Source organism: Panthera uncia, assembly GCF_023721935.1.
Source record: "Panthera uncia isolate 11264 chromosome C1 unlocalized genomic scaffold, Puncia_PCG_1.0 HiC_scaffold_3, whole genome shotgun sequence".
Classification (NCBI taxonomy): Eukaryota; Metazoa; Chordata; class Mammalia; order Carnivora; family Felidae; genus Panthera; species Panthera uncia.
The window spans coordinates 87,895,886-87,913,517 of NW_026057584.1; the positions used below are offsets into that span (position 1 = coordinate 87,895,886).

Consider the following 17,632-nt stretch of genomic DNA (forward strand, 5'->3'; position numbering starts at 1 on the left):
AAGTGTATGAGATTTTATGCTTGTGACTTTGCATTCTGAATATCCAGTTCATATCCATTTTGTTACTGTTTGAGTCCTTGTACCCAGCTGAGCTACGTTGTACTGGACAGAAGACATTCATATGCCAACATTCTCTCCTGTGTGGTCTACACAATAATCTGAAAAACAACTGCCCTGGTAAACTCTGGGAATACAGATATAGTGCAAATCAACCACCACTTAGCTTTTTCAGATATAAAACTTTCTCAGGCATGAGTTATGTGCATTTGGGAAAACTGACAATTGAGAACTCAATTCAAAGATCTCTCAGGGGTGCCTGCATGGCTCAGTTGGTTGAGTGTATGCTATTGATTTTGGTTCAGGTCATGATCTCCTATTTCATGAGATCAAGCACCAAATCGGGCTCCAAACTAGGTATGGAGCCTGCTTGGGATTCTCCCTCTCCCTCTCTGTCTCTGCCTGCCCCCTCAACCCCCGTTCTTCTCATTCTCATTCTCTTTCTCTCTCTCTCAATAAATAAATATATGAATAAATAAATAAATAAATAAATAAATAAATAAACATTAAAAAAGTCACATGGAAGCTCCATCACTAGAGTTGAGGTGAAGGGCATTCCTTCAATCTCGCTTTCCTATAGCCTTGGGAGATTGAAGGGCAAGGACTAGAGAATTACAGAAAAGCAGCCTCTCCAAAGTTCTCTTCCCTTTACATTGTCTTCCCTTTACACCATTCATCCTGTTGAGGTCCCCAAGAGCTGTGGAAACAGTTCTGATATAGTTCTTTGTAAAATATGAGAACTGTTTTTTTTTTTTTCTCACACTTGCTTTGATTTTTTTCATCATTTTGGCTCATATTCCAACCTTTAATTTTAACATCCCATTACAAATGTCACAGTGAGTTACTATTGCTCCTAATTTTGCAACCAAATTGCCGATGTTCTAATAGTCATTAGGCAGTTGTCCAAATGACACCTGGGGAATAAAAAACAATAGTAAGACTGTTTTGAAACTTCATTTAAACATACAGGTGATAACAAATAATATTTTCACTCACCCTTATGCTCCTAGTTCTTTTTTTCATTATTTTATTTTAATATCACTTTTGTTCTTTTTATTTGAAACACTTTAAGCATTTTGCAAGGCTTAGAATTATGTCTTTTCAAATTAAAAAAGTGTTTAAAAATAAGAATAAAAGCTCTTGAGAGGTTCCAAGACAACACTTTCCCTAGACAAGAGGTACAAGAGCACCTCTTCACCTCTCATCATTTTTCTCCAATTGTAACATCTCAAATGGCACTTTTGCTTATCATTTATATTTTTAAGTGTAAGGAGTACTAGGTGTGGCATGATTTCTAAAATGTTATATTTCTGGCCATTGAACAATATCATCTGAGTTAATTTTCTGTCCAAATTCTCCAGAATCACAAAATACATAGACATTAAAATTATTTCCAGTCATAGACAGCACTGGCTCTCCAGATAAATGAAAACATTTCTTATTTGCTGTGTATTGCAAGTCATAGAACTGTTGCTAATAAATAATTTCCATTGCATATACTATTTTACATTATGCCAAAGAGAAAATTATGTCACTTTTGGATACCACAGTCATGATTTGTGAAGTGAACAAAACTAGAGTACCTAGCCATGAGTATATATATTCTATACCCTCTTTACCACTGATTAGTTTGATGATGAGCATTACCAGATATATTGAAATATATTTAGAGTCAAAAATATTAGATTAAATGTGACTCACATTAGTTATTTGGTATCATATAGACAAAAATCTTTAGGTAATGGATCTTTTTCTCTTTCTTTTTTTCCTAACAAAAATGGTTGAATTAAATGATATTCTTTTGGTCTATCTAAAAATGGCTACAAATTTTATTCTGAACCTCTGTATTTTTCTTCTGATAAACTCTAGCCATTTTTATAACTTTATTTTTAAAAATCATCTTTATTGCATCATAATTTGCATACAGTAAAATTAACCTTTTTAAACATTTTTTTAATGTTTAGTTATATTTGCGAGAGAGAGAGAGAGAGAGAGAGAGACAGACAGACAGACAGACAGTGTGTGAATGGGGAAGGGGCTGAGAGAGGGAGACACAGAATCTGAAACAGGCTCCAGGCTCTGAGCCATCAGCATAGATTCTGACACAGGACTTGAACTCATGAGCCGTGAGATCATTACCTAGGTCGAAGGCAAGATGCTTAACTGATTGAGACACCCAGACGCCCCAAAATTCAACTTTTTTTAAGGGAGTAGTTCAATGTATCCAGATGAATAATCATCACCACAATCAAATTAGAATATTTCCATCTCCCCACAATGTTCCCTCACATTCCTAAAAACTAATAGTCTAATTTCTATTCTGCTCTGGTTTTTTTTTTTTTTTTCTGTAGTTTTATGTTTTCTTAAATGTCAGAAAAAAAATGATCATATAGTGAATAGCTATTGAGTTTGGCTTTCATCTCTTAGATAATGCTTTTGAGATTTCTCCATGTTGTTGAATATATCTATTAAATTTTTTGTTAGGTTATATTATGCTGTATGGATGTACCCCAAAATTTTTATGCATTTACCAGTTGAGGTTCATTTGGGTTGTTTCAAGTTTAGTCAGTTATGAAGAAAGCTATTATAAACACTTGTGTATAGTACACTGTGTAGACATGTGTTTTTGTTTATACAAGTGGATTGCCTGGTAATATGATAAGATCTTGTATAACTTTATAAGAAACTACTAAACTGTAAACTGTTCAGTCTGTCCAAACTATTTTTCAATGTGGCTGGGTAATTTTGCTTTCCCAACAAGTGTGAGAGTTCCAGTTTTTCTGCCTTTTCACCAATGCACAGTATTATCAGTCTTTTCATTTGAACTATTGAGGTAGATATTGATAACTCATAGTTTTATTTTGAAGGTTTACACATCAAGGTTATCTTCGGGTCGGATTCTATTGATAGCTGTACCTCTTCTGTTGGTCATTTTATCTCAGTGAGTTAGGTGAATGGATTTTGTTCTTATTATAGTTAGTTACCTTTGGTAAACTTTCATATCTCTCCAGTGATGGGTTGATACTACCTTGTGCTTTATATGGAGATTTGAGTATGCCTGCTCATTCCTCAGCTTTTAATACTCCATTCTCAGCTGCCTTAATGCCTTTGTCTGCACTCTCACCTTTCCCTCAGTGAGATTATTGTGATATGTTACTAAGTGAGAAACTCCTGGGGCGTGGAAGAGGGGTTCTCCATTTTCTTGGTTCAGTTTTGGTCTTAGGTATCTGGGGTTTTGAGGTGAGTCTTCCTGTGCCTCTTCTCCCTTAGCAGCCAGTGTCCACCATGTGCTGTGGGAACGCTTGGCCTGGAGATGATGTTCTGCTACAGCCCCAGAGTGGCAAACACCTGTGTTGTTTGTTTGTCTGGGTTTTGTTTGTTTATTTGGTTGTTGTTTTGTTTTGTTTTTGTATCTAGGAGGAAACGGCTTTGCTTCCAGGGGCAAACAGCTTTGTTTCTCCTGTTCCATCAACATCAGTGTACCTGTGCTTTGGACCTGTGGCAGTAGAGATTCTTACCTTTCTCCAAGACTAGTGTTGCTTGTTGTGAGTAGCAAAGTTATGGTAGGACCAAGGGTGGTATGACTCCTCCTTCAGGTTCCCTGTGGCTTTGGCTTCTACCCCTCCCTCAAGGGCAGCTAATCTTTTTTTTTTAATTTTTTTAACGTTTATTTATTTTTGAGACAGAGCATGAACGGGGGAGGGTCAGAGAGAGGGAGACACAGAATCTAAAACAGGCTCCAGGCTCTGAGCTGTCAGCACAGAGCCCATCGCAGGGCTCGAACTCACAGACCGTGAGATCATGACCTGAGCGGAAGTCGGCCACTTAACTGACTGAGCCACCCAGGCGCCCCAAGGGCACCTAATCTTGATAACTCACTTTATGTTTGAGGAAGGAAAGCTTTCCTTCCCCCTTTCTAGTGGCAGGTGGTTTTTGTTTCTATATACCCTTCACAGTCAGTAGAACTTTTGTCCTGCTTCTAGGAGTGGGAAAGTCTCTCTCCCCATCCCCAGTGGTTTAAGGAATTTCTTTTGTATGAGAGAAAAATCTAGGGGATAGAGTGGGTTTCATATATGTGAGACACATAAGGATTTCTCTCAGGTTTCCTGCTATGCCTTCAATATTTTTCATGAATTCAGTGAAAGAAATTTCTTGTGCCAGTTTCCCAGGGATTCTAAATTTTCCCTTTAAACCAAACTTAGTTTTAACAATTCTTTACCATTTTGGCTTTCTTAAAATTCTATTTTTATGGCACTTTGCTTTTCCTCCTATGCTTTGCCAATGGTATGACACTTCATTGGTCTCATTTTTTCCTGAAAGAGGCCTATCACTCTGGATTTTTCATCTTGTTGCCTTGGGATCTCAGCTTTTATTTGGACCCGAGGAAAGTTATGATCTTGTAGATTATTGGACTTTCACTTATTGTTGTGTTTCAATATTCTTTTGTAGCTTTCTTCATCCTCAACAAAGGCCAATTCTACATGTCTATAATTCATAAATGCAAATGGGAATTTTAAGAGCAAGACTGAAATATTTTTAAAAACTGCTTTGTCTCTCTTTACCTTAGCATTAGAAGTAATTCTTAAAAATACTGACTACTACTTATGAATACATGTGAATGCCTTGTGATATTTTTAAACATTCACAGTTTACACACACACAAAAATTCACTTGATGCAAAAAGATTTGTGTTTTAACTTTCAGTAAGCTCATTTTGTATTTCTTTTTAACCATAAAAAATATATATACTAAAAGTATTGATGGGAGTTTACACGTTGCAAAAAGGAAAAAATAGCTTAAAACATTATATTATCAGGAAAAAAATATGTTGGGGTGCCTGGGTGGCTCTTTCAGCTAAGTAACCAACTCTTGATTTTGACTAAGGTCATGATCTCACGGTTGTAGGATCAATCCCCGCATCAGGCTCTGCTTGGGATTCTCTCTCTGCCTCCCCCCCCCCGCCACTTGTGTGTGTCCGCGTATGTGCACTCTTTCTCTCAAAGTAAATAATTAAACTTAAAAATCTTTTATTAAAAAGATGGTACAGGATGATATGATTAAAGGCTATCTGAAAATCTGATTCTTATTATTGGCCAGATTTCCATTCATTTATCTACATTAAACATTATTTAATTACCAAAGATCTGCTAGATAGCAGGCAAGGTATTCATCTAGAATTATGATTGCCATTCTTAAAGAATTTGCATTCTAGTTGAATGCATCTGTCATATTACAAATGAGTCAAAGGAGCAAGCAGAAAATTAAGCCAGACTTTGCCCTCTATATTCATAAAAAGCAATGGAAAATATTAACAAAAGAAATTGATAACAGCAATGAAAAATTGAAAGGTATTCATGAGTGATTAGAAATAATGAGAAATTTCTAGCTAGAATGCAGATTGGACTATATTGACCAGAGAGCAAGGAACCATAGCCTAAAACATCACAGGTATAAACTTCAAATATAAGAGTTGAAAAGGAGAACGCTATGGTCTTAAAAACCAAAAGAGATGAAAAAAGCCTTAAGGCAATGTTTAAAGCAGTTTAGTAATTACGTGAATTAAAAACAGTGGTTCCAGGTCAATCCATCGCCCCTGGCATTAATTATACCCCTAAAAAGCACACACAAAGAAGGGGGTGAGTTGTGTCTACTCATTTATGGGGGGAAAAAAAAAAGAGTTCTGCCTCCAAAGCATACGAAAATAAAGCTTAAAGAGCACAAAAAATTTAAAATTTAGGAAAAAAAATATTTTATGGTTTTGGGGTATGGAACATTTTTTAAGACATAAAACCCAGAAACTATTAAATAAATGTAATATATTTATAAATATATATATAACATTTAAATTTATTTATTAAATCAGTATGTATAAGCTTATAAATCAAGTTTATGTATATGTGCAAGCTATATAAATCAATATATATAAGCTTATGTATAAGCTTATATATATTAAATAATATATAAATAGAAGCTGTGTAAAAATATTTTATTTTTTATGACAAGGGACATGATAAGCAAGTGAATACAGAAAATAAACTAAGCAAAAGTCTTTAGAGCATATATATCAGAAAAGTGATTATTTTACTGAATAAAAACAACGTCAGAAAAAAAATTAGTCAAGGTAATTCACAAAAGAATACAAATTTCCTAATTAGGCACATAGAGAGATGCTCAACATTATACTAATCATGAAAATCTAAGTTAGCACAATAATATATGACTTTTCCACTTGTATAAGAATAAAAATTAAAAGACTGATAATAGGTAATATTAATGACATAATAAGAAAATAAAATATTTTCTACACTATTGGGTAAAATGTAAATTGTTACAGTGGCTTTGAAGTATTATTTGGTAATATCTATGAAAATCAAATTACTTGTAATATTAAGCCCAACAATCCCATGATCAGTTATTTATCCAAGTAATGTGTACACATGCATAAAAATGTACATTACCTGTAATAACAATAAAATTGGAAATAACATAGATGTTCACCAAAAGAGGTATGATGTATTTTTGCTATGAATGATAGTAAGTAGTGGTTAAAATGTATGAAGTAGAAATATATCCTTAAATGAACAAACTCTAAGATAAACTGATAAGTAAACAAAGTGAGTTGAAAATACTTTTCTGCAGGCAGACTAATCCTATTTATATGAATATATTAATTTTTTAAGAAAGATGAGAAAACTTTATAGTGACTATCTTTAGGGAGGGCCATGTGAATTATTTTACTCACATATGACTGTACTTATAAAGTATGTACAACATGAAATGCATTCATATCTTCCCTTTTTTGGCAAAATAATTTAATGTTTAAAAAGGTAAATGTTACATGGGGTGCCAGGAGAGGGAGTACTCAGCATTGGATGGATTGATTAAGCATTGGACTCTTGATTTCAGCTCAGGTCATGATCTCAAGGTTCCTGGGTTCTGCCCCTGCGTTGGACTCTACACTGACAGTGTGGAGTCTGCTTGGGATTTTCTCTCTCTCTCTCTCTCTCTCTCTCTCTCTCTCTCTCTCTCCCTTCTCTCCCTTCTCTCTATCCATCCCCCGATCCCTCTTTCAAAATGAATAAAGTTACAAAAATAGTAAACATTACATTTGACACACAAACCCTAATTTTAATTTTTTAATAATATTTAAAATGTTGATTTTATATATGACAGAGAAAGAGAACAAGGGGGATGGTTCTGACAGAGGGGGAGATCTGGAGGGGCTTTAACTGGCAAACTGCGAGATTATAACGTGAGCCAAAGTCAGAGACCTAACCAACTAAGCCATTGAGGTATCCCCAAAAGGTCATTTTATTTTTTTTAAATTTTTTTTAATGTTTATTTATTTTTGAGACAGAGACAGAGCATGAATGGGGGGAGGGTCAGAGAGAGAGGGAGACACAGAATCTGAAGCAGTCTCCAGGCTCCAAGCTGTCAGCACAGAGCCCAACGTGGGCTCGAACTCGTGAACCACAAGATCATGACCTGAGCCGAAGTTGGACACTTAACCGACTGAGCCACCCAGGTGCCCCCAAAATGTCATTTTAAAAACTGTTCTGGGGCACCTGAGTGGCTTGGTTGGTTAAACATCCACCTAACTCTCGGTTTCGGCTCAGGTCATGATCTCAGGGTTTCATGAACTGCAGCCCCATCAGGCTGTGCGCTGGCAGTGTGGAGCCTGCTTAGATTTCTCGCTCTGTTTGCCCCTTTCCTCGCTCATGCTGTCTCAGTCTGTCTCAAAATAAATAAGTCAACCTAGAAATTTAAAAAACCGTGTTCTGAATGTGTCTCACTGCCTGAGGCATCTGTAAGTGTCCACTATTTCCATAAAAACCAGGCATAGTTTCTTCTTGTGCAAAAAGGCAATGCACATTCCTGCTTCTTGGCAGAGAGGAGTTTTCATACCCATTGTCTCCCTACAGGGAGTCTCAGACAGTCCGTCTGAGATAGATGTTTCACTCTCTCTTCTTGCCTGACAGAAGCCCAGTACTGAAATGCCCAGCATGGGACAGAGAATGCATGAACATGGTGTTACTGCAATACACCCTGCCTTCATTGCTGTCCCCACACCCCCATCTAGGTCTCTTGATGGCACTAGACCAAATTTTTCTATTTTAAAAGAAAGCAAATATCACAAAATAAATACAGTTATGGGTGAGTGGATTTAAAACAAGAGGAGTTTCAATACAACTAGTGAAATAATGATTACTTTTGTTCACGTTAATGTAAGTTAGTCTCTTCAACCATGGATAAAAACAAACAAAAACAGCCCTAACTGTTCATCTTCCTCTTAGATGGATGTTGTTCTAGTTTAGTTTGCTCTTTGCCTACTAAGTAATTCCCCCAAATTTCATACCATTGAATTTTTTCCTTTTATATTACATGAGGGATTTTTTTTCTAACCAAATGTATGTTTTATTGTTGTCTAGTTGTGCTATAAACTTCTCTTCTTATACCTCCATAAACATCCATCTACTTCAGTTATGACTTAATCAGTTATTTAAAAAATAGTTTCAGGACTAATTTCTTTACCTAAACATATTGTTTTCGCAAGTCCTATATAGTATTTCACATTGAGACTGCTTCAAGGATTATACAGTTAAAATAAAAATTTATCTCATAATTACCTTTTAAAAAGTTTCAAGGTAGAATACTGACTCATACATTTAAAGTAGTAAGTAGAGAATTAAAATGATCGAAATTCTCAATTTCAGATAGCAAAGTAGTGGTCTTCAATTCTGAAATTTGCCAAATATTTTATTATTTTTATTTCTTTTAATATATATATGTATATATACATATATACATATATATATGCCATTATATATAGCCCCCCATGTTAATGATTATTTTGACAAAATTTGTAGTTTCAGTACTTAATATTTTAAACCAATTTAAATGTGATCTGATTGTGAAAATATTTATTGTATTATAATAGTAGCATTTACTTAAACTCCTAATATGTACCAGACATTTCATTGTAAATTATTCTGGATCCTTTTAATATGAAATTTATCTTCAAACTGGTTTCCATGCAACACCTAGTATTGATCCCAAAAGGTGCCCTCCTCAATGCCCATCACCCACTTTCCCTTCTCCCCCTCACCCACCATCAACCCTCAGTTTCTTCTCAGTTTTTAAGAGTCTCTTATGGTTTGGCTCCCTCCCTCTCTAACTTTTTTCCTTGCCCCTCCCCATGGTCTTCTGTCAAGTTTCTCAGGATCCATATAAGAGAAAAAAAATGTATGGTGTCTGTCTTTCTCTGTATGACTTATTTCACTTAGCATAACATTCTACAGTTCCATCCACATTGCTACAAAAGGCCATATTTCATTCTTTCTCATTGCCAAGTAGTATTCCATTGTATATATAAACCACAACTTCTTTATCCATTCATCAGTTGATGGACATTGAGGCTCTTTCCATAATTTGGCTATTGTTGAAAGTGCTGCTATAAACATTGGGGTACAAGTGCCCCTATGTATCAGCACTCCTGTATCCCTTGGTAAATTCCTGGCAGTGCTATTACTGGGTCATAGGGTAGATCTATTTTTAATTTTTTGAAGAACCTCCATACTTTTTTCCAGAGTGGCTGCACCAGTTTGCATTCCAACTAACCGTACAAGAGGGTCCCCGTTTCTCCACATCCTCTCCAGCATATATAGTCTCCTGATTTGCTCATTTTAGCCACTCTGTCTGGCGTGAGGTGATAACTGAGTGTGGTTTTGATTTGTATTTCCTTGATGAGGAGTGACAATGAGCATCTTTTTATGTGCCTGTTGGCCATCTGGTTGTCTTCTTTAGAGAAGTGTCTACATGTCTTCTGCCTATTTCTTCACAGGATTATTTGTTTTTGGCGTATGGAGTTTGGTGAGTTCTTTATAGAGTTTCGATACTAGCCCTTTGTCCGATATGTCATTTGCAAATATCTTTTCCCATTCCATCGATTGCCTTTTAGTTTTATTGATTGTTTCCTTTGCAGTGCAGAAGCTTTTTGTCTTCATGAGGTCCCAATAGTTTATTTTTGCTTTGAATTCCCTTGCCTTTGGAGGTGTGTCATGTAAGAAATTGCTGCGGCTGAGGTCAGAGAGGTTTTTTCCTGCTTTCTTTCTAAGATTTTGAAGGTTTTCTGTCTCACATTCAGATCCTTCATCCATTTTGAGTTTATTTTTGTGAATGGTGTAAGAAAGTGGTCTAGTTTCATTCTTCTGCATGTTGCTGTCCAGTTCTCCCAGCACCATGTGTTAAAGAGACTGTCTTTTTCCATTGGATATTCTTTCCTGCTTTGTCAAAGATTAGTTGGCCATACTTTTGTGGGTCTATTTCTGGGATTTCTATTCTATTCCATTGGTCTATGTGTCTGTTTTTGTGCCAATACCATGCTGTCTTGATGATTACAGCTTTGTATTAGAGGCTAACGTCTGGGATTGTGATGCCTCCTGCTTTGGTCTTCTTCTTCAAAATTACTTTTGTTATTTGGGGCCTTTTGTGGTTCCATACAAATTTTAGGATTTCTTGTTGTAGCTTTGAGGAGAATGCTGGTGCAATTTTGACTGGGACTGCATTGAATGTGTAGATTGCTTTGGGTACTATTGAAATTTTAACAGTATTTATTTTTCCAATTCATGAGCGCAGAATGTTTTTCCAGTTCTTTGTATCTTCTTCAATTTCTTTGATAAGGTTTCTATAGTCGTCAGCATACAGATCTTTTACTTCTTTGGTTAGGTTTGTTCCTAGGTATTTTATGATTCTTGGTGCAATTGTGAATGGGATCAGTTTCTTTCTTTGTCTTTCTGTTGCTTCATTATTGGTGTATAAGAATTCAGCTGATTTCTGTACATTAATTTTGTATACTGCTACTTTGCTGAATTCATGTATCAGTTCTAGCAGACTTTTGGTGGAGTCTGTCAGGTTTTCCATGTATAATATCATATCATCTGCAAAAAGTGAAAGCTTGACTTCCTCTTGGCCAATTTTGATGCCTTTGATTTCCTTTTGTTATCTGATTGCTGTTGCTAGAACTTCTAACACTATGTTAAACAACAGTGATGAGAGTGGACATCCCTGTCTTGTTCCTGATCTCAGGGGGAAAGCTCTCAGTTTTTCCCCATTGAGGATGATGTTAGCTGTGGGCTTTTCATAAATGGCCTTTATGATGTTTAAATACGTTCCTTCTGTCCCAACTTTCTCGATGGTTTTTATTAATTAAAGATGCTGAATTTTGTCAAATGATTTTTCTGCATCAATTGACAGGATCATATGGTTCTTTATTTTTTCTTTTATTAATGTGATGCATCACGTTGATTGATTTGCGCATATTGAACCAGCCCTGCAGTCCAGGAATGAATCCCACTTGATTATGGTGAATAATTCTTTTCATACGCTATTGAATTCTATTTTCTAGTATCTTTTGAGATTTTTTGCATTCTTATTCATCAGGAATATTGGCCTGTAGTTCTCTTTTTTTTTTGCTGGGTCTCTGTCTGGTTTGGGAATCAAAGTAATGCTGGCTTCATAGAATGAGTCTGGAAGTTTTCCTTCCCTTTCTATTTTTTGGAACAGCTTGAGAAGGATAGGTATTATCTCTGCTTTAAATGTCTGGTAGAATTCCCCAGGGAAGCCATCTGGTCTTAGAGTTTTATTTGTTGGGAAATTTTTGATAACTGATTCAATTTCTTCACTGGTTATGGGTCTTTTCAAATTTTCTATTTATTCCTGTTTGAGTTCTGGAAGTGTGTGGGTGTTTAGGAATTTGTCCATTTCTTCCAGGTTGTCCAGTGTGTTGGCATATAATTTTTCATAGTATTCCCTGATAATTGCTTGTATTTCTGAGGCAATGGTTGTAATAACTCCATTTTCCTTGATGATTTTATCTTATTGGTTCATCTCCGTTTTCTTTTTGAGAAGCCTGGCTAGAGGTTTATCAATTTTGTTTATTTTTTCAAAAACCCAGCTCTTGGTTTCATTGATCTGCCCTACAATTTTTGCAGATTCTATATTGTTTATTTCTGCTCTGACTTTTATTATTTCTCTTTTTTTGCTGGGTTTGGGGTGTCTTTGCTGTTCTGCTTCTATTTCCTTGAGGTGTGCTGTTAGATTTTGTATTTGGATTTTTCCTGTTTGTTGAGATAGGCCTGGATTACAATGCATTTTCCTCTCAGGACTGCCTTCGCTGCATCCCAAAGCGTTTGGAGTGTTTTATTTTCATTTTCATTTGTTTCCATATATTTTATGATTTCTTCTCTAATTGCCTTGTTGGCCCATTCATCCTTTATTAGGGTGTTCTTTAACCTTCATGCTTTTGGGGGTTTTCCAGACTTTTTCCTGTGGTCAGTTTCAAGTTTCATACAAAGCATTGTGGTCTGAAAGTGTGCATGGTATGATCTCAATTCTTGTATACTTATGAAGGGCTGTATGTGACCCAGTATGTGATCTATCTTGGAGAATATTCCACGTGCACTCAAGAAGAAAGTATATTCTGTTGCTTTGGGATGCAGAGTTCTAACTATATCTGTCAAGTCCATCTGATCCAACATATCATTCAGGGCCTTTGTTTCTTTATCCATTGGTGTAAGTAGGGAATTAAAGTCCCCTGCAGTTACCACATTCTTACCAATAAGGTTGCTTATGTTTGTGATTAATTGTTTTATATATTTGGGGGGTCATATTTTCGTTGCATAGACATTTAAAATTGTTAGTTCTTCCTGATGGATAGACTCTGTAACTACTATATATTGCCCTTCTTCATGTCTTTTTACAGCTTTTTAATTTTTTTTTTTCTTAATGTTTATTTATTTTTGAGAGAGACAGAGACAGAATGCTAGTGGGTTAGGGGCAGAGAGAGAGTGAGACACAGAATCCGAATCAGGCTCCATGCTCCAAGCTGTCAGCACAGAGACTGACACAGGGCTCGAACTCTCGAGCTGTGAGATCATGACCTGTGCCAAAGTCGGACACTCAACTAACTGAGCCACTCAGGTGCCTCCCTTTTACAGCCGTTAATTTAAAGTCTAGTTTGTCTGATATATGTATGGCTATTCCAGCTTTCTTTTGACTTCCAGTAGCATGATGGATAGTTCTCCATCCCCTCACTCTCAATCTGAAGGTATCCTCAGGTCTAAAATGAGTCTCTTATAGGCAGCAAAGAAAAGGGTCTTGGTTTTTTTTTATCCATTCTGATACCCTATGTCTTTTGGTTAGTCCATTTACATCCAGTGTTATTATTGAAAGATATGGGTTTAGAGTCATTGTGATGTCTGTAGGTTTCATGCTTGTAGTGATGTCTCTAGTACTTTGTGGTCCTTCTAACATTTCACTCACAGAGTTCCCTTAGGATTTCTTGTAGGGCTGATTTAGTGGTGATGGATTCCCTCAGTTTTTGTTTGTGAAAATGTTTATCTCTTCTTCTATTCTGAATGATAGACTTGCTGGATAAAGGATTCTCAGCTGCATATTTTTTCTGTTCATCACATTGAAGATTTCCTGCCATTCCTTTCTGGCCTGCCTGTTTTCATTAGATAGGTCTGCCACTAGTCTTGTTGGTCTCCCTTTGTAGGTTAGAGCCTATTTATCCCTAGCTGCTTTCAGAATTTTCTCTTTATCCTTGTATTTTGCCAGTTTCACTATGATATGTTGTGTAGAAGATCGATTCCAGTTACGTTTGAAGGGAGTTCTCTGTGCCTCTTGGATTTCAATGCGTTTTTCCTTCCCAAATCAGGGAATTTCTCAGCTATGACTTGTCCAAGTACACCTTCAGCCCCTTTCTCTCTCTCTTCCTCTTCTGGAAATCCTGTTATATGGATATTGTTCTGTTTGATTGCATCACTTAGTTCTCTAATTCTTCCCTCATACTCCTGGATTTTTTTATCTCTCTTTTTCTCAGCTTCCTCTTTTTTCCATAATTTTATCATTTAATTCACCTATTCTCTCCTCTGCCTTTTCTATCCGTGCTGTGTCCGCCTCCTTCTTATTTTGTACCTCATGTTTTTTAGGTCCTCATGACTATTTCTTAGTTCCTTGATCTCTGTAACAATAGATTCTCTGCCCTCCTCTATGCTTTTTTCAAGCCCAGGGATTAGTTTTATGACTATTATTCTAAATTCTTGTTCTGTTATATTGCTTAAATCGTTTTTGATCAACTTGTTGGCTGTCACTACTTCCTGGAGTTTCTTTTGAGGAGAATTATTCTGTTTTGTCATTTTGGGTAGTCCCAGTGGTATCTCCAAACTGCAGGGTACTTCCCCTGTGCTGTTGGGAGAAACTTGTGTTGGTGGGCAGGGCCGCAGTCAGACCTGATGTCTGCCCCCAGGCCAACATTGGGTCCACAGTGAGACTGGTGTGTACCTTATCTTCTCCTCTCCCAGGGGCAGAGTGGAGTGGTATGGCCCCTGTGTGGGCTGTTTGCACACTGCCAAGCTTGTGGTGCTTCTTTGATGGGATCTGGTGTATTAATGAGGGTGCAGGGGTGGATTCGCAATGTGCACAGGGGCGAGAAGGGCAGACTTAGATCACTTTGCCATCAGTGGTCCCCTGCAGGAGGGGCCCTGCAGCACCAGGAGGGAGGCAGACCTGTTGGAGGGATGGATCCACAGAAGCCCAGTGTTCGGTGTTTGCGTGGTGCAAGTAAGTTTGGTGACAGGAACTGGTTCCCTTTGGAATTTTAGCTGGGGGATGGGAGAGGGAGATGGTGCTTGCCAGCACCTTTGTTCCTCCTTGGAGCTCTGTCCTTCCAGGACTCAACTACTCTTCCTCCTGGCATCCTCTTGCCCTTCCCGCTCTCTGAGAGCAGAGCTGTTGACTTTTAGCATTCCAGATGTTAAATCCCCATGGCAGAACTCATGGAGTGCGGCCCCTCCACTTTTGCAAGCCAGATTCCGGGGGCTCTGCCATGCCCAGCGGGCTGCCCCGCCATTGCTCTGGCTCCCTCCTGCCAGTCCGTGTAGCACACACCACCTCTCTGCCCTTCCTATCCTCTTCCATGGGCCTTTTGTCTATGCTTGTCTCCAGAGAATCAGTTCTGCTAGTCTTCTGGTGGATTTCTGGGTTATTTAGGCCAATGTGGGTGGAATCTATGTGATGAGCAGGGCGAGGTGAGCCCAGTATCCTCCTAATCTGCCATCTTCTGAGCATCCCTCCTAAGTTATTCTGGATCTTTAAACTTAACCTTGAAAGTAGGAGAATTTGTGTTTTTTACATGAGTTAGGAAGCTTGGTCTTAGGAGTTAAGGAATATTCTTTTATAACTCAATTAGTTATGTTATATGTTAGGATTTGGACCTATTTCTCTGACGCTGAACTCCCAACTGCCATACTTTTTCTAACATGCCATAATACCTCCCTTCATTAAATTTGTTTAGTTTGGAGATGATTACAAACAGTTATAGAAATTTGGAAATGAACATGTCCTTGAAGATCATAATAACACACTGTAGAGTTTACATGAGCAGGTGCAAGAGTAGTGTCAAAGTGTCTGAGTTTGAATTCTGCTCCATACTTTATTAGCTGTGTAACCTCGGACAAATTATGTAACCTTTCCAACATATGTAAGGTAGGAATAATAATTGTTGTCATTTGCTTTTAGAATCAGGAGCCATCATGTTTTTGCAAGGTACTTAGTACATGGTAGGTATAATATATGCATAGGATTCTCTAATTTTGCATGGGAAGACACATGGGTTCAGAGAGGCGGTGTCATTTGCCCAATGTCTAATGGATAGTTAGCATAGAATTTTAATCAATATCCCCAAGTTCCAATTTATATTCTTACACTCTTTCCACTATTTGGTATGTTGGACTATCATTTGTAAAATGCATAAATTCTGTGGCATGTGGGTGGCTCAGTCAGTTAAGTGACAGACTCTTAATTTCATCTCAGGTCATATCAGGCATGAGATGAGTCCTGTGAATGGGCCTCAGCGCTAGGAGTGGAGTCTTTCTCTGCTGACGCTAGGAGTGGAGACTTTCTCAGCAGTCTGGAGTCTGCTGAAGGTCCTCTCTCTGCCCCTCCCCACTTGTGCACCCACACACTCCCTCTCAAAAAAATTAAGTAAGTTCTGCAGTAATAATGTTCTGGAAGAATTGTGAAATTCAGATCAACTTCAGCATGTAAATATATGAAGAAGAAAGCATCTTTCCTGGTAGATATTTCACTGTTTTGCCAGGAATTCTGGGGGCTATAAACCAGATGAGATAAAAAAAAAAAAAGCCCTTTTGAAATGCGGCATGGTTTTTAGAAAATATCATCTGTGATCCAGAAGGATGTATTTATCACATAATTATTTCAAACTGTAAGCAAATTAATTGTAGAAAGGCAATCTGTTTCTTATTAAACAGCTCTTTAAAATGTTCTTGATATATTAGAACATTTATTGTAACATTTATAATAAATTTTCTATTCAATTTCAGAGATTTCCCCCCTTACTCTTTGCGGTTATGGTTGTTTCCATCTTTATTTATTTATTTTTGAGAGAGAGAGAGAGAGAGAGAGAGAGAGTGAGTGAGAGAGAAACCATGCACTCTTGAGCAGGGGAAGGGCGGGGGGGGGTGGTACAGAGAATCCCAGGGAGGCTCCATGCTGTTAGCACAGAGATTGATGTTTGATGTGGGGCTTGAACTAATGAACCAACCATGATATCATGACCTGAGCAGAAGCCAAGAGTCGACACTTAACCGATTGAGCCATCCAGTTACCCAGAACCCCTTACTGTTTGAATTAAGAGATACTGCTCTATAGTAGCAGAGTATGAATTATGCTTTATTTAATATAATTTACCTATCTGTAGGCTACTGATATTCCAAATTTTGTAACACATTCAACATTACAGTGACAAGGAAGGAAAATATTTTTATTGACTTTTTATATTGAATAATACTTTTCAAGTAGTAAAAATTTTCATTTAGCATATTTATTTAAATTAAAAGTTTGCAAAATTTGCTTTTGATGCCTCTTAGAGTAGTGATGGCATATGTCAAACACTGAGATGTGAAATTTTTAGCCTGATTAAGTGATATGTCTCCATGTGAAAATCTGGGTATATATGTCTGTGTGATTTTTTTTTTTTTCTGTGATTTGTTTGATTTGTAGGTGTTATCTATAAAAATGTTTTCCATAATGCAAATATGAGTATTTTTAAGGATCTAGTAGTCAAACTAAGGATATGATATTTCTTCTAGGTATTCAGCAGTATATGAAAATACTGGGATGATATCATATTGAAACAATAGGAGAGTACTCTCACTAGAATTCTGGAATGAATAGGCTACCCACACATCTCCAATTATGTTTCTTCTTTCCTTTACCCAGAAAGAATATTACTTACTTTCATTCATTATTTTTTTTTCATTTTAGAAATATTTACTACCCCTTTATTACCAATGTCTACTAGGGGTTTTAAGCACAAATTATATTTCTACCTGCACTCATATTCTACAGATACAACTGGAAAAGATAGCATGTCCATAGTTCAGTAAACTTAACAGGACAGTAAGTGATACGTGTTAGGAATGAGATACAAATATAGTACTAAGGGAGTTCAGAGGACAGGTGAATTTTGCAGAGAGAAAGAAAACATTTGTGT

The 17,632-nt window shown here is 36.9% G+C and overlaps 1 protein-coding gene and 1 long non-coding RNA gene across 2 annotated transcripts in view; one reads left to right on the forward strand and one right to left on the reverse strand.

Annotated features, from left to right (window-relative positions):
- LRP1B (LDL receptor related protein 1B) overlaps positions 1 to 17,632 on the forward strand; it is a 1,876,868-nt gene that overhangs the window by 1,102,803 nt on the left and 756,433 nt on the right. The gene's annotated exons all lie outside the window — the stretch shown is intronic.
- Positions 882 to 17,632, reverse strand: part of LOC125911648 (uncharacterized) — an 18,213-nt gene continuing 1,462 nt past the window's right edge. Inside the window, exon 3 of the long non-coding RNA XR_007454397.1 lies at positions 882 to 971. This is a non-coding gene — a long non-coding RNA (uncharacterized LOC125911648). The remainder of the gene's footprint in view (positions 972 to 17,632) is intronic.